We start from the raw sequence: 27,163 nt of genomic DNA on the forward strand, positions 1-27,163 counted from the left end.
AGCAGAGGAGACTTTAGAGCATTTACAGTAAAGACAACATAAACTTTATGATGCTGCTGGCCACTGCATCTATCTGTCTCGCTTTTTAATTGCATCATGTAAATTACTTCTTTTGTCATAGTATTTTTTAAAATAATTTGTGTATTTCTTTTTTACTTTCCTTAGTTTGGTTTGGTCTCCCACGAAACCCACCCACCCACAAAAGTAAAAGAAAATGTACATCGTCACGGCTTTTGCAAATTCTCTGAAACTCTCTTGTCGACATTGTGTCAAAGGCTAAAGGTCACGAAAAGTGAAAGGTCATCACAACCATTATGTTCGCAGCTTCATAACTCAGACTGTTACTGGCTCTGCTTGTCTCTGTCTCTCTCTCTCATCCCGGGTATCACGTGAGTTATGTCGTTGTCATAGTAGCTGGCTCGTTGGGTAGGTCCACGTTCATCTTCCCGAGAATTCACGGCGGCGCAGCCAAAGACCCGGAGGGTGGGAGGGAATCGATGGGCGCATGCGCAGTGACACAAGACACGTGTCATGATCTTCCTGTCTGCTCTGATCACACGGCAGCCAGCAGACCGGCGCCGGCAGCGGGACTCGCCAACATCCGGGCCACGGTCGTTAAAGGGCAACACGAGCGCTCAGCGAAAATTGCTGCAAACAGAGCATAAAGTATCACAAAAACATATCCCGATAGTAATTTATGACCAAGGCACGAAAAAGATTATATTAATAGTTTTCTCTTAATCACCCATGAATTTGTTGAGAAAACAGAAAGTAACAAGCGGGTAGTATTCTAAAAATAGCATCACGAGCTGAATTCAAAGAGAGAGATGGAATCTTTGATTAAAAAAAAAAAACAGAGCAGGACATAATGTCCTGTTGTTGAATAGTCACATGTGAGGATGCCAATGTTTGAAGACTTATATCTTTAAAATTAAGAATAATCTTTTACTCATATTTTAGGAATTAGGATTTTAAAATGAACCCGATCACAAATAAATAATGTTACACTCGTGTTGTCCTTTAAAGGAGTACCTGACCACCGTCTACCCACCCACCCTGTCACGTGTTGTCACACGTTAGACGGTCCGTGTCGTGTGTCAGAGACTGTCCACATGTCTGGGTATCGTGTCGTCTGCGTGACACCATGACACCGGCGAGGTACCTGACTCTTTCTTTCTCTCTGTTTATCTCTTTCATTTGATTCCGATGTTGTCTTTGAGCGCTTCGCATTATCAGTTTCTCTGATCGGTGTCTCATTTCATGAAGAAAAAAACCGCCATCTAGAAAAATCTTCTCAAACGGCTCAATTTCAGCCATAAAATTCGAAGAGTCTGAAGAAAACCTTCTGACACCTGTATTCGGTTACTGCATTGACGTCAGGGGGAAGTAGGTCTAACTGTTGCTTGATGAATTATTTCTTTGAATGTAAGACGAAACTCTGATTTTATTTGAGATAGAAGGTAGAGGCGAGGATGTGGAGGGTCGGTTGGATAGGTAGGAGTTGCTTTTAGAGTATGGGATGTCACGGGCCTTGACATCATTTTCTGGAACCAGTAGTCCTACCTGTACTGTGTGGTCGTCAGGATTGGTCAGATGAAGTACGTGATACTTGTTTAGAGGTTTATTGGGAAGTTTGTATCATGAACGTGGAAGAGGAGGGGAAAAGAGACCCTGTTCTTTTAAGCGAATTAGGCAGAGGAGATGGAGAATGTAAGTCAAAGGTCAGGCGAGGCTCAAGCAAACAGACTGCAGGGGCATAGAGCACGTGAAGGGTACGCCAGCGAGCGTCAGAGCACGAAGCCAGATGGTCATCCCTTTAGTCAAACACAGACACCATCATTGCAGCTTCTGGACCTGTTGGTGGACACATCCCGGTTAATGAGAGGGTGGACCAACACACACCATCTTGTAGCTTCTGGACCTGTTGGTGGACACATCCTTGCTAATGAGAGGGTGGACCAACACACCTACCCTCTCTTACAGACTCTCATGTCCACAAACAACTGGTCGACGGTCAGATTGTTCTTTCTTTCTTTTATTTGGCTATAAACCCTGTGTAGCCGTGAAAAAAACATCGATACATACAAAGCAAAAATATGTACCATGATAACACTCATGCATATATATATATCCATCACATTCTGAAACTGCAATCGTAACAATCTGTCAAAATAACACTGCATTCACATCACATTAAAACCACTAATGAGTGTCTGGTCACTGAAAGAGTGAGACGATAATGTGAATAAAGTTTCTTAAATTAATACGTTTCCTGCCTGCTTACACATTCATTAGCTGATTAAACTCAAATGTATTAGGTTGCGTGCAACATATTCGATACCAAAAGCACAGTAACCTACATTTTTCAAAGATTGACATAAGAAAAACGCTGAGTTCATCTCTCACCATGCATGTATGTGTGTTAGTTTTTACATTCAGCAGCATTTTCATAAATCGTAGTTGCATCCTGTCACAAAAATCAGGAGATTCAAAGTCCAGATTTCACGCCCATACAGCGAAAATTGGTTTGATATATATATATGTTTTTAAAAGGTCCGTTTGAACATCAAATTAGTCCATTCTGCCGTTATACATCACTGTTTGAATGTGGGTTAGAGGAGTTTCATTTCTTTTCATAATTCGTCTTTTCCTAACTCACTTTCTTGTTATATAGTTGATCAGCACACAGGTCGTGAGATCTGAATGATCAGGGATACAATTTTTTTTAGTTGTTTCGATGGTTGTCCGCTTTTTTTCTAAAGACACAAAGTAGGAAATAGCAAAGAATAAGTCGGCTGGAATCTCACAAACCGAAACACGTGGTAACCGAAGCTGGGTCCTCAGATTCACAAGTGACAGGAGGTCCTCCATCCTCCATAGAAAGTTACAGGAGCCAGAACCAATGACAGCTAACTGGAGCAAAGAGAGGACACACCTCATTTCAGAAATGGTCTTATGTCAGACCTACAGACAATCTTGGCAAAAAAAAAATAAATAAATAAATAAATAAAAAAATAAAAGAGTAAAATGTGGGAAATGGAAGGACATCTCTTCGAAACTAACCTGCGTGAAGATGGACTCAGCTACGGCGAGAGAATGTAAAAAAAATCTTTGTCTCTGGGACACTTTATTGCTGCTTCTTGTAATGACCCACGAAGGGATACTAAGTAAATGGCGCATGCAGTAATGAGAACAATTAGAAAGGACGGTTAAAACTAACACATACTTTAAACAACAAGGACAGATCAGAAATGACCATGTTCATGGGACACGCTTCAAAATTGAGGACTTTTCAGCAGCTGACATATACTCCAAATAATCATCCACGATCATCAGCGACCCTATGTGATACATGATCCAAATAAACAAACCCAAAAAGATGGACCTGAAGACCAGGCGCTTACTCCATAATGATGAGACAAGACCGGAAACGACCCTGAATACGATATATGCTCCAAATAATCAGATGATCAGAATAAATCCTGAATAAATGGCAAGTACTCCCTGGAAAGGGGAATAAAACGGCCATAAACATGGGGCACATGCTGCAAATGATTAGAAGAGATCAGAAGGGAAATAACTAAGCAGCTGACACGTACTCCAAATGATCAGACAAGATCAGAAGGGCGAGCGCAACGACATCCATCGACCACGACCGCGCCGGAGGCCACCACGCCTCGCTGGCCGCCAGCCTCAGCCTCCCGACCGAAGGGCAGAGGGTCTGATGAGGATGGGGGAAGGGAACATAACACATAAACAATCAATCCGTTAACGAGAGCGCACTTAGGCAAATTGGGATCGTCCATTCACCGCTGACATCACATCCACAGGACCAGAGACACAACAGAACCGCTCAGCTCTCCACCTCGTTGTCAAGTTTCCCAGTTTCTAGTTACACTTGTGTGTGCGATTAGTTCCCTTTTTTAAGGTTTTTATTTAACATTTTCTTTTTTGACTTCTTCTTCGGGTTCTTCTAAGGTTTCCCTGCACTGGAGGCCTAAGGATCCAATTTCTCCGACAAGTGTCTTTTGTGTGTTCCCCTTCAAGTATCCCCATTATGTGCTCTTGCTTGCTGACAGCTTTTCATTGCTGGAGACGCGTGCTCTGAAGCGGAGAGCTCCTATTCTGCTGATATCATTTTAGAGGTCAGCTTGGAATCCGACAGGTCTGTTTGCCGACTGTCACGTGATCAATCGATGGAGACTACGAATAAATTAAGTTCAATTAGCACCTCGTACTTGAGGTCGAACGAACATACGGTCCGCCATGGGGCGAGAGAAAGAGTTTGTCTCAACATGAGTTTCCATAAAGTAGTTGAGTTTATCAGAGCGAGGGTTTATTTACCCCCTGGTGTTGTTGTGAAAGCTGTGACGAGTCTGTTGTAGAGGGAGGAAGTGAGAGTGGAATGGAGGGGTTGGATAACAAACAGTAATTTCCAATGTTGTGTCTCTCTTTATCCATGTAATCGAGACAGAGGCAAGCTAATTTTAGATTCTTGCTTTTTGATGTGAAGTGGATTTTATTTACCCAGCCTGGTTATACCCTGTGGGCGCAGACGAGCTGTTGTGTACACAATACAAGCTGGCGTCATCGTATCGATAAAGTAGATGAAAGTAGCTCGACTCCAACTGCGAGGTCAAAAACGAGCACATAGCCTTGACCTCGGGTTAGGTACCCATACCCGCCACCTGGGTCAACTGGGGAATTTTCCTGCGGCACTCGGGTATCGAACCAGCACGCTTCTCAGTTCCAAGTCAGTTCTGTAACGATTCGGCTATCCTCTTCCTCCTTCAATTACTATTAGTCAAAAGATGAATAAATAAATAAATAAATGATGAAAATAAGAAGCAGTGAAAGAATGTGTAAAGGATCTCTGCTTCTCAAGAAGAACACTGGATGGTTGAACTTCTCCTAAAGTCGGTCTCACGTCAAACATCAATGAAGTTCACGAGGGTGAAAATACATTTGCTCGCAGGACCATAAAAGCCACAAGACACATAAAATACAAAACCACCTCAGGAAAAAAAGATTGCATCCATTATCATTTGTCCCGCAATTATTCTCATGGATCAAATGGCCACAGCGTAGGATCAATCGATGTGTGGAGGAAATCATTTAATTAACTGTTTTTCACCGAGGTCATAAGGTCAACAACAAACCAGAACAAAACCAAATTCCTCACAAAACCTAAACACCTATCTATCACCGTTACTATTAAAACTTTAGTTGTAAAAGATGAAAATAATATTATCAGTTATTTTCTACATGATTAGGAAGTAACAGACAGGAATTTTTGTTTTGGTGGAAATGATGACCTCGTTGACTGTGAACTGAGTGAAAGATGCTCGTGCAACTCTTCTCCCTGTTGTCTAACCCACCCCACCCTCCACTCAACCATTTTTCGACCAGTAGTAACAGTATCAAACCATTTCTTGCCAACAAAGACCGGTCTTCAACTCCTGGTGAACATTGAAGACATCCCTGTAGAAAATGTTTAACCTGTGTACAATTGTCCAATAAATGTTTACCCAAACTATTAACGGGTGGAAATAAGAGGCAGCTAAACTCAATATGGGTGGATACAGTTTTACCACACACTTGAGTGTACACAGAGCTTTTCTGCTTCAGTGCTGGACCAGCTTCTGCAATGTGTTTATGAAGCGGTAAATGTAGGTTTACCGGCGTCTGGCCAAATAAACCTTCGTGTTTATGGTAAAACACTCCGTGAACTCCGGGATCTCTTTGGTGTCCCCGGTTCTTACCAGAATTATCGTCCATAACCGCCTCTACCCACCACCACACTGAGTAAAACGATCCGCAGCGCCATCAGACCTTTGACATTTTTTTCTTTCATTTGTTCTGTCTATCCTTTTGCTTTTTCTTAGCAGCTTTTCCGCTCAATTTTCAGTCGTTGGCTTACATTGTTACCTGTCTGGATACCTGGTTTTCTGTGTGTGTTTCTTTCTCATTCTCACTTACCCACACACACTACACATTCATATACTCGCACGTGCCCACTTCGCAGCCAGACAAAGCTCACGTCTTCACGTAAGGCCACGTAGTAGCTCCCTCATAAACTCCTCCAGCTCACCCTTTGGGGTTTAGTCCTCCATCGAGTCTCCTGACCTAAAGCTACCCTCACTAACAAGAGTGATCACCCAATTAATTACACGACAAGAGGAGTACTTCTTTCATCCTCATGTTCCACAGTGGTGGTCCCTTGTCCTCATCGGACCCACAAGACCGGCAAGGGGCTGCAGAGGAAAGCTAGTTATAATTTCAAAGGGAGTATTACCCCTAAGCCCCACCCGAGTCCCACAAAATCTTGTAGAAGTCAGGACGATGTTACAGCGGGTACCTGTACTGTGGCCAGCTTAAAATATTAAGTCTCAGCCAGAGACGACAACCGAGGGCTGCCCAGCGATATGTCATGGCGGAAACAAGACCATTAAAGTCCGAAATGAGAAAAAGGAGGGAGTTGGGGCGGGGAAAGTCAAGGGGAAAATATGCAGAAGGGGAGGAAAGTTCGGAAGATTTTCTGGAACCGTTTTGCACGCGATCGCGCCATTTTGTGTTGGGGAGAATGTGAACATCTTGTTTGACGGGTACAGATGAGCGGGGCGAGCATCAGAAGTAAGACCTGGGGCTAGAAGGAGCAGGGTAGGGGAGGGTAGGGCAGGGTAGGGCAGGGGGATGGCAGTTACAATAGCGTGACGTGCGATGTGCGCGCCTGCTTGAGGAGTGCTTTGCTGAATCGTAATCTCGTTTCTGACCCTTGACCTTTGTGCCACTGCCCTGCTGCGACCCTTGACGCCTTGGACTTACCTGCCGTGAACAGTGAGAGCTGAGCGCTGTCCTAGGTGATATATGTTTAATATACATTTTCGGGTTTTTATTAATTTTATTTTTTTTTTATTTATTTTTTGGTGTGGTGGGAGTCTGTGGGTTTTTTTCCTACAGAAACGTCTGTGGTCTGTGCAGCAGGCGACCGAAAGAAAACTCGACTCCAGTATGTTCTAGAAGCAGATGGAAGGCGAGGCGGTCGCGGCCCCGATGTCTGTCCAAGCCCATTGAGTTAATTGGTTGCCGGCGTTGGTTCAGTCACTTCCGGAAGATAAAGTCACTTTGTTCCTCCCAAACAGACTCGTGTTACCTCAGCTCAAAATGAGTCACTGTCCATGGCAACCCAGTGACAAGATTAACAAGATGGCATCTCTGAGTTCTTTGCCACTGGCTGTGGAGCAAAGTACAAGATGCCGATTACTGTACACGTGTCTTCTGGGAAACGCGAGTAATCTACTCTAGAGAAAACTGACATCGATAAAAGAGATTTGTGCTGATGATAGAGCGTGGTACAACTATGCAAGAACTGGTACACCGATACAGGACCGGGTACACCGATACAAGACCTGGTACACTGGTAAAACATTGGATACATCTAAAGTGTGTGTGTAAGAATTGACTTAGAATGATTGCCTAGAATGACTGCCTACAAGTATGGACAATGGAGAACATGAGCGCCGCCGACAACAGGTTACAAACGACTTTAACCTCGCCGTTCTGTGTCACGTGATCAAAAGGCTTCATGCCTTCTAGCGATGATTTTAGTGGATTTCACAAATTTCTTTTTTTTTTTTTTTTTTTTTTTTTTTTTTTTTTTTTTAACATTTATTTTACATTAACACATTACATTTACATGACAAAATCATCAAAATCATATTCCATAATCATAGTGCCAGGCATTTTTGTCCCCAACATTTTGTGCAGAACTCTGATTTAAAGTAATTTCAATATACTATCTAGTATCTAACAACTAGCCATTCGCTCCATTGCACTATACCATATATAACAATATAAAAAGACATATAGGTAGTGTATGTCAACATGTATGAAAGTCTAGTCACTGCTTAAGTTTTGGTCAACAAGTTTCATATAAGGTAGCAAAAGTTGTACAACTTTTTCTTCTTTCATTTCCAGGCGAGCATTAAAATTTCAATTTTATATCTATATTGCAGTATCTGAATGAATGGTTGCAACTGAGGTGTGGTTTTTTTGAATCTGCAAGAGTATATGTATAATTTAGCAAGTAGTAAGATTAAATCCAGTACATCGTCTGTCTTAAAGTTATTACTGCATCCAAATAAAACCAGGTGTTCACATAATATCATCCTTGTCATAATCCCACATTTATTTGACACATAATTTTGAAAGTTTTGCCAGAAATCTTGAACACATTTACAATTCCAAAAAATATGTTGAATGTTTTCTTTTTCACTTCTACAGTGGTTACAAAGATCATCAATTTCTAGACCCATATTTCACAAATTTCTTTGTTGAGCCCAAGAGGTTTCACTTCTTTTGCTGGTCATCTTGCACATCATGTGAATCAATTGTTGAAACTGATCAATCACTGACTTTGCGTATTCTTTACTATTAATGTATGTTCTGTAGAAATGCCTTCTTTTTTTTTTTTTTCTTTCTTTTTTCAGCGAAAGTACTGTAGAGTGTTTGGTAGACAGCTAATGCACTTTGCTAACACATTTCTTTGATCTTCACTGTATGTAGCTGGGGTTCTTTGGGAAAAAATCTCTTTGCCTATAGCTATTTCCATTTTTGTATCATTCTGTCTCTTGACGAGCTCCGGTTATGTGCACTTCTTTCTGATTCAACACTCTTTATTTCTCTGTCTGTCTGTCTCTCTCTCGCAGCTTTTCCATCCTCCATTTTCTCTGTTCCTGTTTGATCCTCTCAAGCACTTGCAGTGTCGAGGGACTGTTCAGATATGCCTCTTGATCAACTGATAACATGTTTATACTGCTTTATGCTCTCTCTCATTCTTTCATTCAAATGGGGTTATGACACAACGCATTTTAATTCACACAATTTACACTGGAAAGCACTTTGGCTTTAACATAATCCATCTGATCACCCTGGAAACACGATAGGAGGAGGGCTGCATCATGTTGTGTAGAAGGCATCAAGTCTGCATTTGCCAAACATATTTTGCATGTTTCCTTCTTCTGGAAAACCGGATGCACAACCCCCGGACTACTGAACCGTTGAATAACACAGGTTCAGAGAGTGACCTTATGAAATCAAGTTCAAGTTTTAAAAAATACACATAATACAAAATTATTTATTTTTAGTTGTCTCTGTTTGTGTGTGTCCAGTGTACAAACAACGTGTGAACGTCGGTGTTTTTTCCTAATCATCAGGATATTGTCTTCTATCTCCCCACCACCACCACCACCACCACCACCACCACCGTTTTCCTCTATATTTTTAAAAATCTTTCTTCTCTATCTCCGACTTGACTGAAGATTATTCTTCACTAGCGGATCATGTACAATGTACGACCGACTTATTGCCACTGACATCAACACGAACACATCAACTATTCACTTCGGTAATCCAGCCTGTGCTGGACCAAGCCTGTTACCTAATCTTTAAGTAGACAAAGCTTTGTAGATACTTTCTAACCATTACAGGGTTTCAGATGACCAAGGTTTTACACTTTTCCGTCCTAAGCCCTGTATTTTTAATGCCCTCGCCACCGCCTCACTTTCTGCATCCAAGAAGTTCTCTGGAATTGATCCATGGATTCACTAAAACACAGAGCTACATGCTGTCAAGACACCAGTTCCTTTCTTCACCAACTACATCACGAGGCAGGCAAGTTTGCAGTCGATCATCTTACACAAGCAGATAGGTCTTCCACCAGTCATCTGTATCTAATTCAATTTATTAACCTCCAGGATGAAGGCGGAAAAAAGAAGGAGAAAAGACTGGAATTACGTTGTCGGAGGAAGTCGTGCTATCTTTTGTCATCTCCCTGTAATCGATCCATCTGCCAAGTGCTCGTCCTACTAAATCATTCCAGATCAGCACCACAACCCCTCTTGTGCGGCAACGAGGCTACTTTCCGCCTCTCGTCTTTTTTTCAGTTTATGTTCAGCTAATGGCATGCTTTTACTCGTCCTCTTACAGTTGCATTCTTTGCCAAACGGCTTTGTTTGCATTTTACAGTTTTGGTTTGAAAGTTCAGTGTTCAGCCATTTTTTTTTTCTTATTAATAATCTTCATCAGAATGACCGCAGTTTGAGACCTTGGTGAGATGGACTTGCTAGAAGTGGAATCATGCAAAAGTATGAAAATGTAAAATGTGTTTTTTTGAAAGATTGTAAAGGTGTTGTATACTGTTACTCGGCGGCTTAAACTAATCCGCACTCCCACGCAAGCTCATACCCAACACGATGGTCAGTCCTCCACCCAGCAACAATTCCATTCGATCTTCTGTAAACAAAAACACATACGTGTTGACATTACAAATAAAAGTATTTAACGAAAGACAGAAAAAAACTTTATATCAACACACAATCGCAATGCATCACACAGACATGATACCATATTTATTGGACAGACACGAATATATCTACAGAAAAAAAATCGGACATTCCCCACTGGGCCACGGCTCCGCGCTCTCCAAACTTTGAAGGGACCCTCCCCTGCTCTTAGTCCTGATCAGTTAGCTAACCACTCCCAGCTGGACCCATCCATTGACACAGTCCCTAGAAGGACACTCTAACAACATTTTAAGATGGTTGGGGTAGAATACATCCACCCCTCTAAACGCTGGATTGTAACACTAAAGGTTGTGACACCAGTCCAAAGGGACTTCTGCTGCATTCCCCAACCTTCTCTTTCATGATGGAGTCGATCCATGAGGGATGTTGCCTCATCTGAGCAAAGAGATTGTTGCTCTTTGATATTGGTGTGGCTGAAATTGTGATTGTCCACATGGCTTTAGTGTTGAGTTAGTTTTAGTTCTAGTTGTACCTGTGTACACCTGTATATTTTTCTCTGACTGCGAGTGTCGCAGTTTCTTTCCAAAAGAGTTTGGCGCCAATGTTGAAGCTTAGTGTTCTTCAGTTGGAAAAACGGTTAGAAACAGGGACAGTATATGACTGTGAACAAGAGAGGGGAAATGTTTTTGTCATATTCACACATCTATCATTGGTATATATATAATTATTTTTGACAGAAAGATGAAAGTCTTTTTCTTGACTTGACTGATCATCTCTTACTTTCAGTAGCAAACCCTTGGACTCACAGACTGTCAAAACAAGTATTCAAAGGTAGATAACGTATTTCTCTTTCTTTCCTATTATTTTTGTCCCTCTATCCAACAGTATTTCACATTCCCATTCAATCTCCCAAGTCAACTATGGCCGTCAGCGCACGTGTACTAGTAAGTCTGCCGAGCACAGATCGAAGTTAATGTTTGTCATAAAACCAAAATTTCACCAGAAACAATTTCTTCTGCAATAAAAATGCTTGTACACACATCGATCAGGGTTGGGAATGTCCGTCACTACGCATGCGCAAACAAAAGCTGACATGCCTTTCACCTTTGGCGCGCGATGGGATTTATTGAATCACGTGACCTGAGTCAGGCTCTGTAGAAATATAAGATGGTGAAAGGATCGTCTGTGACCCGAGGGTGCCCGCAGGCGGAGTGATAAAGCTCTTGTTGAGGACGGGGAGGTCGAGGTTCAGATCTCTCTTTCTTCCTGCTCCTCCGCCCGACCGTGGGAGGCGCCGTCGAGTGAGTTCTTCGGTTTCCTCCTTTTTGTCCTCCTTCCTTCTCTCACTGCAAGCGAAATAAAAAAATGGTGGTGGAGATACTTTTCTAGACAGATAAAACCAACGACCAAGCCTCAACTGAGGACCAGAACGATGTAGGCGGGTGGGCGGGTGGCTGTACGAAGGTAACAGCGGAGACATGCGCAGAAGAGCAGGCTGGAGGAGGCACGGAGGGAGTTGGATTGATTCACAGGCTGGGGAAGAGTAGATTGTCGATAATTAGACAACCTTTGCTTGCTGCGTGACAATGATGTATGTCTTCTTGCGCTGCCGCGTCTGTCACGTGACCGGGCCAGCAGCTTTCTACCTTCTCCTGGCCGTACTCTACTCCGTCTCTCCTTTGACCGGCACGGCAGCGGCAGGCATCCTGACAGCCGCCCAGCCAGCAGATGAGCCGCCGTGCTGCAGCTAATTGGGGACTACCGAGCCGTCTGTTTTAAGCTCCTGCGGCGGTTGATCTTGGCAATTTTTTCTCTTCTTTGTATTGATTCTAGCTTGATTAACGACCTGTTAACAAAAAGGCAACAAGAAGCTTTATCAGTTTCATTCAGAAAGATGCGAGTGATTTTTTAGGCGAGAATGATGAATTCAATGAGAAATGCTCTCCGCCAGCTTCTGCTGGTGAAGCGCTTATTACACGGCGCCACCTGTCGGCTTCCCGAGGGGCAGGTAAGCATGGTCAGGTGTTCACATTTATACTTTGGACAGGTAGGTCTGTCCAGTTGTTCACATTTATATTTCGATAGGTAGGTTTGGTCCTGGCTTAACTATTTTGGGTAGGAAACTTTTTTTCCGATGATTACAGACATACCCGACATGTAGCTTTTCGCTTGGGGCCGCATTCACGAAGCGAGGGTTAAGTTGTTAAAGGGGGCAAAGGGCAAAATAGGGAAATCATTGGAAAATTGTCTCTGGTGTCACAATGCACTGTATGAACCCCGCGGATACTGTTTCATGCTACCCCAGGGCATCTGTGCCACTGTTATAACTACAGTCTCAGGGGCAATGGGAGGCTGGAGTCCGCTTTATAACCACGGAGATAAGACGATTGCTCTTGGTTCACCCCGGACGACGATTTAACAACTCTTCATGAATATGCGGCTCCAGGTATTTACATATCTCTTTCTGGTAGGTAACTATGGTCAGATGGTCACGTGACTATTTTGGAAAGGTAAGCTTTGGCAGGTGGTCACATACATATATTTGGCAGTGTCGGGAAAAGTGGGAAGCAATGAAATGGCACAAAGAATGTCACTGGCCATACCCTCCCAAAGAAGGAGAACAACGAGCAGTTTCAGAACTATCGAAAGAAAAGAATTAATTTCCCGACCGAGAAACATCTCCAGCACAGAAGGATCTCTATCATAACTTCGTCGACTTCAAGAAGTCACTTGATAGAATCTCAACAAGGGGTTATAGTAGGTGTCATGTAAAGTCAACATCAAGAAAGTAGTTTTCCGAACTATTCAAGCTCTGTTCGCCAGTTCTAGGCTGCCCTCTGACATCTATCTGGACAACACATACGAGATTCATTCCACGACCATCATACCTCCAAGGGGAGGTCAGCCAGTAACCTACGCGTTGCAGATGACTTCTACTATCTGATAGCAAGCAGCAACAGCGAGTCACGGGCCATCACTAGTAAACTCACCACCAGTGCCAGCGGTTACGGGATGGAAAACAGATGGACAAGAGGAACGATGAACACCATTGGATAAGAAAAAGCGAGATCCACATGAATGGCGTACAAGCTAAAGAAGTGCAAAGTTTCAAACACCTGGTAGCGATAGCAACTGAACCGCAAACATTCATCTCAGTCTGCAGCGACAGCACCGATCGTCAAACTGGAACAATTCAGGAACAGCAAAAGTATAAGCTATTGCCATCCTCTTTCAATATTTATAAACTCCCAGTTATGTGTGATTTATTATTCTCTCGATGTGCTTGTTATTTAAGTACCCGGGCTGAAAACAATTCTCGTGTAATGAACACGCTCACGCTTTCAGTGGCACACCGACTGTTAAATAAATAAATTTAGATATTTCAAAAATAAATAAATAACCAGTCTTGGTAAACAATTATACAAACATACACACTCGCTCTTTCTCCCACCCACATCTACCCATATCTAACCAGTACGCATGCGCACTCACACCACCCATCCAAACACACACTTGCACATATGGAAGCAAAGAGAGAAAAAAGAGCGAGGTATCCGTTGGCGGAATGTTCGGTGGCGGAGGAAGCAAAGCAAGGGATTCACTGACACAGGCGGCAGAAGGTAAGCGCTGGCGGAAACCACCAGTAATTGAATGTCGCCGGATGATGGGCGCCTCGCACGCACCCCGCGGAATGAAACATTAATGCAGCCCCGTGCCTAAGACGAGGTCTGAGCCTGAGGACGGCTCGCTGGGAGGACGCTTCAAAGGCCTTTACAGTCACCTCGCCACTGACGAGGGTGTTGTAATGGTCTAGCGAGGCCGACTTCAGTTCAGCAGGATTCGAGCCGTTGAATTTAATTGTGGAAATATGTCGGGTGGGACCTAGCGAGGACCGTTTTTATGTCGGTGATAGACAGGAAGGGTTAAGGCGGAAGGAGTCGTGGACAAAGTCTTGGCTGGGGAAAGGGAGATAGAGGAAGAAACGGTGAAAACGGAAGATAAAAGGGGAAAAGAGAGAAGGTGAAGACTAAATAGTAGGAGAAGCAGCAAGAAAAAACGGAGGAAGGTATTAAAGCCTTGGTAGGGTGCAAATTATTCATTTACTAATTAGGTAAGGCTAAGTGCATTTACTATTCCCACCCACCCCCAGTCTGGCTGAATACACCTCTACCTTACCCTGAAATACAAAAGAGAGTCTGAGAGATGTGGCAGGAAAGCTAGTCTCATGATGTTTTGAGGGAATGTTCCCCCAGTATACTATGTTTACGAGTATATTTCTGGTGCACAGAGGTTGTTATTGGGTTTGCAATGACTGTAGTGTGTTGTCATCTTGTAATACTACAGTGCCACCTGTCTTGTAGTATTGTAGTTCAACCTTGTCTTACAATACTGGAGTAGGACCTTGTAGCTCTGTGGTACAACTTTGCTCACAGTTGGCCTCAGCCTTAGTGTCAATTTTTTTATTTGTGTTTTGGAATTTCAGACTTCCTGTTTTTTTTTCCATAGAATTCTGATGGCATCAGCGACAGTGCTTTTCTGTGTTTTCCACTCCACATGAAAGTGTCAGGGGGGTTTGCATGGGGGAGTATTTGTTGGTTTGGTTGGGTTTTTTTTGTTGTTTTTTTTAGCCTATTAGATTTTCTGTTAGTTTTTTCCAGATTTTACAAAACACGCTCAGTGCATGACTTGCTGTAAGTATTAGCTGGCTGTGTACAGGATTAATCGGGTGTGGTCTTTTTTTCATCATTCGTTTATTCATTCGTTCATTTTCAGGACACTCGTGAGGGTGGTCCACCAAGCCATATAAAAGATATACATTTCCTCTTCTTTTAAATATTAGCGAGTCTGTACACTCTGTCCACTTCACCCACACGCCAACACACACACACAAACACACACACACAGAGAGAGAATACGAGTTATTTCGTTGCATTTTTTTTTTATTTATTTTTTTTTATTTATTTTTTTTTTTTTTGAAGACTCGCATGTAAATTGAAGCAATGTCAACAGGTCACATGTTTCACATAAAATACCTCAAACTAATTTAAATATCCCTGTTTTCTATAAAATTTCCGTGAAACAACTTTCGAACACATGTCAGAAGGACTTAGGTAATAGATCGAAAATTGAATTTTATATTTCTTAAAATTATTCTTAAGTCAGCACATTTGAATTTGCGAATCTCTCCTGCTTCTATTAAATGTGTCCTTAAAATATTTTCACAGCATTAGTAAGTCAACAAGTTGTTGTCTGTATCTAATTGCAAATATTTTGGTTTCAGTGACTAAGATTGATGATAATGATGATGATGATGATGATGTATTTCAAGAACAGAAGAATTATATTCACTCACATTATCGGGTATAACATCTTGTACACTATAAAAACAAACTGCGCCCCCTTGATCTTAAAGTTAAACCAATAAACTTCTGTAATACCTTCAGCCTCTCACAAACGCAATCAATGAGAAAAAATACGTGTAACCCATTGAAAAAAACCGTTTTCATTAATTTAAAAGATGAACAAAATGGAAAAAAAAGAGTTTTCAGGGTATATGTGCAGCTTGTTTTTTAATCTCCTCGTCTCTGAACCGTTTTGCTTGATTGATTGTCTCGTGTAATTATTACAAACAGGCTGCTCTCCCTTTTACTCACGATATCTGCGCATGCGCCAACAAAACTGTGAGCATCAGGCAGCATTCACAATACGCAACATAACATTCCATCATGCACCCCTGTCTCCTTGGCCCCCTGCGCATGCGCCTTTGGTACAGACAAACCAGTGATTTGTGGGAAATAAAAGGATGAGACACACCAGCGGACCCTGACTCATGAAGGGACTCAGTCCTTGCGCGTGTTTTGCACGCGTGTTCGTCGTCAGACAGACAAACTGCACGCTGGCAATATTTTGCGATGATGCTGACAGTATTTCTCTCCTTTCTCCACATTTTTACATGTTATTCCATAGAAACCAGCTGAAAACTTCACTGTTTCTCTTCCTCCATCTTGGGTTCGTGGTATGCAACGAGGCCACTGTGTTTCGCAAAATTATTTTCTTATTATTTTTTTCTTTCAAACTGCATTGTATTTACTGCCAAGCGGAGAAACGTGATATATCGTTTGTCGTTGTTTGTTGCTTATTATTTTTATAAATTCAGACAAACAACGTGAAGCTAACACAACACAGGAAGTGCATATTAATGTCTCTGTTGGTGGCAATCGAGAATTTACGTCCTTGTTATTGTCATCTTCTTTTTCTCCATCATCTGCCTGCATCTCTGATGTGTGTTGTGACCAAACAAACAACAGCTCAGCTTTAAACAAACATACCTGAAGACTCGGGGAACATTCTATGAAACATTTGTGGTATGCGTGCGTGCTTATGTATGTGTCTGTGTGTTTGTCTGTTTGTTTGTTTTACTGTCCTTATATTTATTTCTGTAAGCCTTATCGCGAACTCCATTTTTTGGCTCCAGTAAATTTACTGCGTTTAGAGAAAATTGTATCATTCTCTTTTCTTGAACTCTTCTGGGAATTTTGCAAGATCGGAAGAAAGTTTTGTGTCGTTAAATTTTCCTTAATCCTAAGCTTCTGGATTTTACGGAAAAATAAAACTCTTTATGACTTGAGATCGAGCTTTTAAACTTTAAAAAAGCCATGAATACGAAAAAGGAAATCATTAAGCCTACAATACGACTGCAATTCTCAAGATGATCCCGACTTTACCGCAATTGCTGATTTTTTCATTTTCTGTAGAAATATTGCAAGTAGTTAGTGTGAGCTTCTTTCAACAATAATCGGGAAGATTCTGTGACATCCATTCCTGTAATTTTATTGTCTCAGCAGGATAGTTAGGTTTTAAGAATCTCATTTTGATGCTATTACAGAAATAGTTTATTTTCCAGCTTAGCCGGGATTGATACACAAGAATAATAGTTGCAACATGACATACTCTTTTTTTTCAGATTATAAATTATTGTGATTCCGGAATATTTTACTTCCACTGATTCCGATGATCTCTCTTCGTCCTCTCTGTTCACTATTTCTTTTTTATTGCAGTATTTTATCTTCGAAACTTATTTTTTTCCAAGTAAACCAACTATTTTTTGCCGGCGTCTGTTCCAGTCTCACATTTGCAACACCTTGTCTCCCATATTGCCAGCTCCTGAAAAAAGGCCCCAGGCGCCATAGGCTGATGATTTACGTTCCCTTTATCTGACTCCCAGGCTGATTTACCTCCCCATTGTGCTGTCACAACGTGATGGTCCAGCGCAGGAAACGGAACAAGGGCATGAATGAGGATGGCCAGTGGTACCCAGAACTTGCTGTGCCATCAGTCAAAAGCCTTCATTTACAAGTGTGCGCCCCATTTTTATTTTATCTCTTCACACGAATAGAACAAAGACTGATATTTATGTCTCCAGTTCGTGCTGGACAGTTGCACGGACTGAAAGGAAGCTAGCTTTGAATGCAGCTGTGGACTATGAGCAGACTACATCAGGTACTAAAAGGTGCAGGGTTACCTGTGGTGTTGCTGCTTCACATCAAAAGGTAACGAGACACCCAACCACCGCCTTTCCAAAGAGGTAGGTCGGTAGGTATGGAGCCTCGGGCCTCTGAAACAACAGTTTCATAGGTAACAAGGACTCAGGACAAGTACATAGGCTTCAGAAAATGAAGCATTCCCACTATATCTCAGCTTGCAAATAACAGCCCGTACTTCATCGTTGACGAAACAGACGACAAATAAGAAACAGATGGACAACATCGAGAACAGAGAAGACAAGCTTTTGCCGCTGAGGAGACAAAGCAGAGAGATACTAATTTTCGGAGACGAAAACAGCATCTTAAGTGTTGTCTTGTAAACAGATCATCTTCCGCCATGTCTTTACTTGAATCTTGTTATCATCTCTACACCAGGCAGATGCTCCTGTCTGCCTCTCCTATTCTCCCTGTGTTCAACGGTCCGACATCTGAAGATGATCCCTGTCTCTGTATCTACATCACAGTAATGGCGGTGGTCGATAATCAGGAACTCAGCCACCTTTCTTCCCTCCTCTGGCTTGGCAAGCCCATATGTCTAGACCGCCTGAACAATTTATACTAAAGGCCTTTCAGACAGACAGCCCCATGTTCCTCGCGCACATCGTCGAAAAATATTTGCCGGAATGGCTAATCAGGTCAAGACACTTGATCATGAACTATTCTCTAGTCCTTTGTATTGAGCTCTGACAGCAAGAACAAGAGAGAAAGTCGTGTGGCGGCAGCTTAAAGTGAATGTGGAGGGGTATGGGAGGATGAGGGCAATGGCCACCCGGCACTGAAACATTTATAATCCTCTTGCCAGGCTCTACCGGTGTTTTAAAGGCGCGCGCAGCTATTGGCCTCGCGGAACACAATGGCCGAGACCAGCAATGGCGCTAATTTCTGCCGGCGTTGAAATCTCATTTAGTTTTTACCCGAGACCCTCGGCGACAAACAATGCAATTCATGGATTATTCACGGCAAGGCGTAAAGATGTACCTTCATAAAAGGTTGTCGCCAAGCGATCCCTTTAGGGGTGGGCGAGTCGACCTGATGGAACCCAAAGTTTCTGTCTTGCTGTGAACATCTCACTAATACCTGAAGTGTACAGCTGTCCCGTCTCCTTGTGAACATTTCCTCACTAATACCTGAAGTGAACAGCTGTCCTGTCTTGCTGTGAACATTTCATCACGAATACCTGAAGTGTACAGAGGTGAACGCTGTGTCCCTTCCATGTTGACCTCTTCCACCGATGGCAAAGAAGTCCGTGAGTCTGGCTTCGAGTGTTTGGTGGACATGGCATGGCCTCGGCCAACTGTTGACATCATCAGACTTCTGCAGCAAGTTCTAGATGTGTGAATGTGTCTTGATTAATGAATGTGTCTGTTTGCACTGTGTCTAGCTAGGACGACTAGGGTCCAGTGGGTTGTCAAGCTGGATTGTGCGCCCTGGTAGTGAAGACATTCGGGGTTCATGCTTTTTGTTGCTAGGAGACGACAAAAGACCGGTAAATTTCTGTGGTGAAGATATACTATCAACTATAAATCTAATGCTGTGGCTTTTAACTATAAACACTGTTTGATAATCTGTTATCAGTAATGAGAGCAGATTCTGATTCTTTGTATGTGTAGATCGACATGTGAAGTTATTTTATAGTAAACATGTAAAGCGATTCCAGTCTCCAGTTTTGAATAGAATTTTAAAGCCTTTCACCCTTAGGTAAACAAGTGATGAGGCCTTTCTTCTATAGAAGTAAGTTGCCCATCTCTGAAAACCTCATTAAAAGGTTTTGTGATAAAGAATCTTCGTCTCTTCCTGAAAGACTTAAAAATATTCATCAGGTTCCGGAGTTTTGACTTTTTCATATTTTTGAGAGCATTTCCTTCTTTTCTAATCTTTTTTCCCCTTAAAGCCATATCTTGTAGGATATTTACAACTGGACTGATGTTTACTTGTGTATGTCCTTTACCTATTTGTTTTATGTGTTCACGACAACCAGTCTGCACTCTGGCAGATTTCATGATGTTACATGGTTTGGGTTTAGTATTGGAGTTGGCTGGGGACATGATGTGATTGGTCTATGGAATGAATGCCTGTAGTCTGTGTGTGGAAGACAAGTAATGAAACAAAATGATGATTCGCCCACTGACCGTGTACCCCCGTGCATGCTGCCAGTAAGCTCCGGTAACTAAACAGCAAAACGAAACATCAGACGATGTCTTCTTATCTTCAGCAACATCGTGTTGCGTGCCGTCTGATTCTCATTTGCCAGAATCAGGATCAGCTTTCTAAAAAAAATCTGCAAAACCATAAATTTTTTGGCGACATCCAATGTTGCTGATGTTGCTGATGATAATGATGAGGAGAAGGGTGGAAGGAAAAGACTTTAAAAGTTTCCAGTTATGGATCACCAACTTTCTAAACGTTTTGAAAGTATCTTGTTCATTTGAACGGTCAAGATACTAGCAAACAATTTCGAGTAGATATAACTTTCAGATGTAACCAGTGCAGCCATTACCAAGAACTAATTTGTTGAAGATGGCATCGCCGCATCCACCGCCGTAACTAAGGAGAAGGGGACGGCGGCAGATGTGGACAAGATGGTGGACAAGACCGGCCAACAAGCCCCAGAGGATAGTTTACTTGTGGGCAATGGCTGTCCGACAAACTGCCTTGACTCATATCCAGAATTACTGTCCTGATGACTAGAGTGTCTCCTACCGACCACACCGACTCGCCCACCGACTCGCCCACATTATTTCTTTTTCTTTCTTTGTCTTTACATTTGTACGTATGTCTACATTTATGTACGTATATTTTTATGCCTTACCTATTATGTGCGTATATACGTCTATAGAGAGAGGGGGGAAAGAAGAATAAGAAGCGGGGGAGATTGGGAGGAAAGCGAGAGCTGCCATTACTACCGAAAGAGAATTCTCATCAATACCATCTTCAAATAGAGACGCAGTGAAAGGCAGAAGCAAACAAGGATGTATTCTCTCTACACCAACAAGCACGCCTACAATCCAGGTTCTAGTGTGCTGCTCACTTCCGGTTTGTGCGCAAACAAGCATCTTTCTTCTATTTTTCAAGACTGCTTTCATGTATCTCCTCACAGCGCTGGTCTGTCCAAGTCTTCATAGTTTTTGGTATTTGAAGGAAGGTTTTTAAGGACTATTTCTGCAATGTTCCTATGAGCCGGAACCTCTACTCTCATTGAAAATGTTACACAAAGTGAGGAGAAAGTCAATGTTTACAATGTTTCTTTCCCTTTTTTTCACATATGAATTGCAGAGAATGTTTATTGTGACTTTCATTACTCCCTTAGTCTTCCAATAGAATAGAAAATAATGCTATAGTGGTCTTTTTATTCTCATAAATGAAGAAAAATCATCGCTTAAAAATGTGAAGATAAGAGACGAGACTATATATATATAGATAGATAAAATCGTTTTGACATAATGTCGACCATTCTTATGTGATATCCAGTCTCATTTGCCTTTATTACATACGGATATATGTTGAAAGAACCCTATTAGTATCTTTAATGGAAAGAAAATGTTCGCTCCTTCTCGTTACTTTTTTCTTTTTGGATCATATTTCTTTGTGGATAATAAAGTTCAGTTGTTCGTCTACCACTTCGTTTATCAGTCTGTTAGCACATCTGTCCATCTATCTATGTCCTTTAATTAAATTTTAAAATCTTTTCACGATTCACGATTACGCTCGAGCTAAGATGACTTCCTCAATAAATATCCTAGATATAATTTTATTAAAATGACAACAACAAAAATGCGACTATGGACTACAGCTTGAAGCAGCGCGTAGCAGGAGGAGGGAGGATGGAAATCTCACAGATGAAGATTCAGACAAGCAGACAGAAGGACGGAGAGGAAGGGAGGGAGAGGTAGGTGACAAGGTGTAGACTAAAATTAAGACCGTACTACCACACTACCCGAGGTAGTGGTCCTTGTCGAAGAAGTCATGGTAATGTGCATTCTGAACATTTTCTGCGTGCGTACTTGTGCGCGCGATTGCGCATGCGCGTTGGCGAGAAAGAGAGAGAGAGAAAGGCGATGGGAGAAGGGGATTCCCCTGGGAACTGTGGCCCAAAACTTGCCTTCAATTATTCAAACCTCACATCGATCTGGTCCTCAGCTTCTGCCGCTATGCCCTGACTCGCCGCTAGAGGGCTCTGGCCTTGCATATCTCGTGGAATCTCGCGAGGACAACACTCAGTCTGGCCAGGGATGTGGTTTTTGCCCCCACCCCACCACTCCTCACAGAGTTATTTTGCACTGGCAGCATCGCCCTCGACAGCTTTATGTTCCTCTAGCGGCCCTTCGTATTTTTACTCTGTGCAACATCGCCGCAAATCGCTCGCACTTACTTCATGTTTCTTGGGCTCCTCTTGCGAGCAAGGCGAGTTTAGTGGCCAATATTTTGAAGTTAGGGCTAGATCGAATGATAGGGCCATGGGTTAATGTATGGAGGATTGCATTTATTTCCTTGGGACGAGAAGAATGTCTGTTCCACACATAACGGCGAGTTTTTGTAGTTGGTTTTTTTTTTTTTTTTTTTTGGATTTGTTTATGGCGAGGGGAGAAGGGAGGAATATGACTGCAGCAGGCTTTGTATGATGATCGTGATCTTGTGACTACAAATAATACAGAGCTAGAACACACGATAACACTTCGTAGACAGATATATATATATATATAAACGTGTGTACACATATTCATACACATATGAACAATTACAAACATACCAACACACACTCGGTGCATAATACGTTTTTTTTCTCAAACTGTCCTTATTCAATTTCTTTCTCGTTCTGTCTCTCTCTCACACACACACATACAAACACACAAATATACTAATTTTCTACGATCTTACTTTTTGAATCACTCCACCACTGTACTGCCTCTTTAACTTAAAGGCGTGTGTGCGTGTGCACATGCTTTGTTCCTCTACATGTCTGTGTGTTCTCATGTGTGTGTTCCTCGCTCTGTTTTGCGCTTCTACTGAGTACAACCTCCTGTCGTGACGTGCACGTGGCCAGTGTACAAACACGTCACGTGATTCGCGATCATCGCGGACGTAGTGTAACGTCCCGCAGCCCGTAAAGACGTGAAACGTCACGGCTGTAACAATCTACTGATCACACTACCCATGCATGTCACAGGTGCACTCACTGACCCGACCCCAACCTGATTCTGTGACCTCACAGTGAGAACAACACTCCTTTAATCATTAAAGGTCTACTACGCGCAGTGTTTAAAGCTCTACTGGAGTCCATTATTGTCTAAGCCACTGGGTAAAGCAGGGCACAAGATAAATATTATTTCCTAAATTCTGGATGAAAACCCTCTCGTCCGTTCTCGTGATTCCATCATACACAGGTCAGGGTCAACGACACAGACTTCAGGATACGTGTACTCTGTGAATGTTGTAGCCAATGGTACAGCTGATACCATCTGTAAATTAGAGCTGACACCATCTGTAAATGAGACTTACCTGTTATTAACCATGACATGGTGACCGTGATGTTGCAGGTTATCACTAAGCTGAACTCACTCATTACAAAAACAAATTGCTGCCCACTGGAACTTTAAGCTACTGCACCTTCCCAAGCTGCTCTTGTAGTCATGAATATAACATGGACAGCAAGACTAGCAGACTGCTAATGAAGGTGTGCTAAATGTTTATGGCAAGTGTTCAGTTGCCGGTAGTAAACGGTTTGCTTTCAACAGCTTTGGGGGGTCCACTAATGGTTTTCTCTGTTAATTAATTATTTATTTTATCATTTGCTTATTGATTTATTTTCATTTATTTGTTTGGTTATTAATTTTGTGTTTGTTATGTATTTTTTTATTTATGATTTGTTTATAAAAAGCTATTATCTTTGTTTAGTAATTGATTGAATGTTGATTATTTGTCATTTGTTGTACATTGAGTGTTCAAATCAAGGTTTGTATCATGGTGGAGAGTAAGGATACGAACCTGAGTGTAATTTAGTTCAGGTGGTCATTGTGTGGTGGGGGGCTGAGGGTTGTGTGTGGTCAGACTTTGTAAAAATCCTTTCTGATGGAGGAATGAAGTTTTCTTGTCTCGCCTGCACTGATACTCAGTGGACTTGCAGCACTTTTTGTGTTTAAAGTTCTTTTTTGTTTCTTTCTTTCTTGTAGACCCTCTTAGCTGTTGTCGCCTTCTGCACAAACTGTATTTTTAAAGGTTATTTCTGAATATTTACTTGCATCTCACTTCTATGATATCACCTTTCCTTGCAGGTGATAAAGAACAAAGAGGAGGAGGAGGAGGTATCAAGGAGGAGAGTGGCAGTTCTTATGCGTCAGGGGAAATAAGAGAGGCGACATCTACAAAACTCTAAGCTTATGAATGAATCACAGCGGGGAGCAAACTCTTGAAATGAAGCTCAAGGGAGGAAACTTTATCTCAAGACATTTTTAAAAGGACTTGAATGAGCCTCGTAGAGGATGAAAAGATGCAAATGGACAGCAGAAGTAGCTCAAGCTTTACCAAAAAAGCTTTAGTTTAGCTTTAGTTTAGCAGAGTTAGCTTTAGTTTAGCAGATTTAGCTTTAGCTTAGCAAGTTTAGCTTTAGTGTAGTCAGCATTGTGCTAATGAAACTCACAAATATTCTACATAATTCATCTTTAATGTGTGACAGACAATGCCAAAGTAACGGATCCAGGTTTGTTTTTCGTTGATTATTTATTCATGTCAACATCTCATTCATGTTATTGTTTACTTTGAAAGGCGAGAAGCAAACATAAAAGCTGAAAATAGAAAGCATGCGTTTGACTTTTCTCTGCGTGATCCCATGTATTTATGACCTTTGCAACAAAATGTGCAACACTAGCAACACTAGCAACAAAATAACTGCACTTTGTCAGCTTCAAACTGAACCAAGAATGTTTCAAACACTTATCTAGAATTTCATATATATATATAGAGAGAGAGCATCAGAGAGAGAGAGAGAAAACAATAACCCCTCAACCGTCATCTCAGTATTGAGACAACAGTCTACTAGTTGAATCTGTGAAATACTTCTCATATGAATATGTAAGACTATTTCAGGTCATTTAACGGTCTTGAAATTTGGTGTATACAAAGTTTATTCTGAGTTGCTAATATTGATACAAGAAAGCAGACCTACAAACTACTACAAACTACTCTCTTGTATACATAAACTCGTCATACTATTGCTGATTTATTAAAATAATATAGGAGTATATTTATGTATTGCATAGTTTCTTATACTAAACTAACGGAAGACTTTCAATTTCAAAAAGCGCTGTAAGTGTGTCCCAACTTTGTTACTAAAGTATTTCAATTTCAAAGACAAAGTCCTCGCAAAGGAACAAATGATTCTGTTTGATCTTTCTACAACAAATGTAATTTAATTTTACAGGTTAGTAGAAAGCACTTTATTTATGTAATAAGTTTAGAAATTTATTTAATTACAAACTTACCACGTGGTGCTTCAAATAAACAAATTAGTTTAACTTCTCAATGACATTTACCCTTGTGAAACGTTTTCATTTATTTACTTAGGATTTTTTTTTTATTGTATGTGGATCTTGTTTGTTAATGCTGTTGATCGTAACCAAAGGTGTGAATGTTTGGCTTCTGTCTGTTGATGATCACATTGAGCTTTAAAAGATACAGAGAAAAGAGACTGTGTCTGTGTATGTGTATGTGTATGTGCATGTGTGTGTGTGTGTGTGTTTGTGTGTGTGTGTGTGTGTGTGTGTGTGTGTGTGTCACTCTCCCCTATTTTACTTCCCATATGTTATTCCCCTCCCCTATCCCCCACTCCGGTACTTCAAAGCGACACGGCTGCTCCCAGCCACGTCCTTAAGCAACTCTCAACGACACCCGGGCACGCCACCATCGACCAGCACGACTGCCACAGACGACGCCGCTTGGCACTCCACAAACACGCCGACACCCGCTTAACCGCGCGCGGTGCCGCTTGCCGCCTGGCGGTGTGGCCTTCCGCCATCGTCCTCCTGGTCACTACTCGCCACGCTCGTCCTCCACACATCACCAGATGGCAAGACTAGAACAGCCATACTTCAACATCCACAATCAACAGTGTAGCTTTACACCTTTATAAATTTAAGAAAATGTCGAAGACAACGTGTAGGTGGTCAAGCTAATGTCCAGAATGTTTCCACAAGAAAAATTATTTTTGTCTTAAAACATTTCTGTCGGGCTTTATCTTAGTAATGTGGTGTAAGACAGTTGGACAGATCTCATCGTCTTCAGTTTTAAAATTGTCAGTAATAATTTTTTGAAACCATTTTCCGTATTTGGAATCTCTTGGTTCTCAGAGAAACATAATGGTTTGGTCCATTTTGAATTATTCTGTCATCGGAAACCGTGGAGAAAATGATTTTTTTTTTCTCTATGTGTAGTTGGGGTGGGGAGAGAAACACAATAGATGAACAATTGCTCTGTGGAGATAAAACTGCATCCAGTCCAGAAATCATTCTTCAGAATTACACCCCCTTGGCTCGTACGTCTTTTCGTGATTGTCAGCCCCTGTTTGTGTCATTAATGGCGCTGTTCCATCCCGGACCAAATTGTTTGACTTCTCTTCAATTTGAATTTTTACTGGCGTTTCTGGGCAGGTCATCAAACATCAGACATCAGGTCATGCTCCATCATCAGAAAATACTGCGCGGGCTTCGATTTAAATTCAGTCAGAAACTTTTTTTTTTCCGAATCTCCCCCAGGTCAACGAGAAACAAATGTGGCAGATATGATTCGCCAATTTACGAACACACTCGCGTGCCTATGTGCACACATGCATGAATATAAATGTAGTCTGAGATGCCTTCTTATAAAACTGTTCTCAGACAGCTGAATGAGAAAATAAATTTCACCCTAAAGCAGTGGAAAGCAGCGTATTGTTGAGAAGGAAGAAATTAGTAAATTTCTCAGCCCCAAAGTTCACTGAAGTTCGCAACATGACCTCTGGTAAGAGTTTGCTGGTGACATTGACCCCAGACGGTATCTTCCTCCCATCTCCACCATTTGAAACTTGATTTATGAATTGAATGTTAAACCATACAAAGACGGTAATATAGGGTTGGTCTCTGTCTTTCGTCGTAGACACATTAAACCACTCACGTTCTTTGCTTTGAGGACCTTTTACATTTACCTGCACCTGACTGCACTCATCAATCTTTCATGTGCTATACGAGGAATTGTTATGTTTTATATCCAAGGTCCTATCAACTCTCTTTGGTTCAATGCAGATAGCTTCTGTCTGGAAACAGCACCTGAACTACCTCGACACGAAGT

General features: G+C 41.8%; 1 long non-coding RNA gene across 1 annotated transcript in view; it reads left to right on the top strand.

Annotated features, from left to right (window-relative positions):
- The window catches only part of LOC112574388, a 40,059-nt gene extending 15,419 nt beyond the window's left edge, over positions 1-24,640 (top strand). The window contains exon 2 of the long non-coding RNA XR_003101433.1: positions 24,118-24,640. This is a non-coding gene — a long non-coding RNA (uncharacterized LOC112574388). The remainder of the gene's footprint in view (positions 1-24,117) is intronic.
- Positions 24,641-27,163: the final 2,523 nt, after the last annotated feature.

This window comes from Pomacea canaliculata, linkage group LG10, assembly GCF_003073045.1.
Source record: "Pomacea canaliculata isolate SZHN2017 linkage group LG10, ASM307304v1, whole genome shotgun sequence".
Lineage (NCBI taxonomy): Eukaryota > Metazoa > Mollusca > Gastropoda > Architaenioglossa > Ampullariidae > Pomacea > Pomacea canaliculata.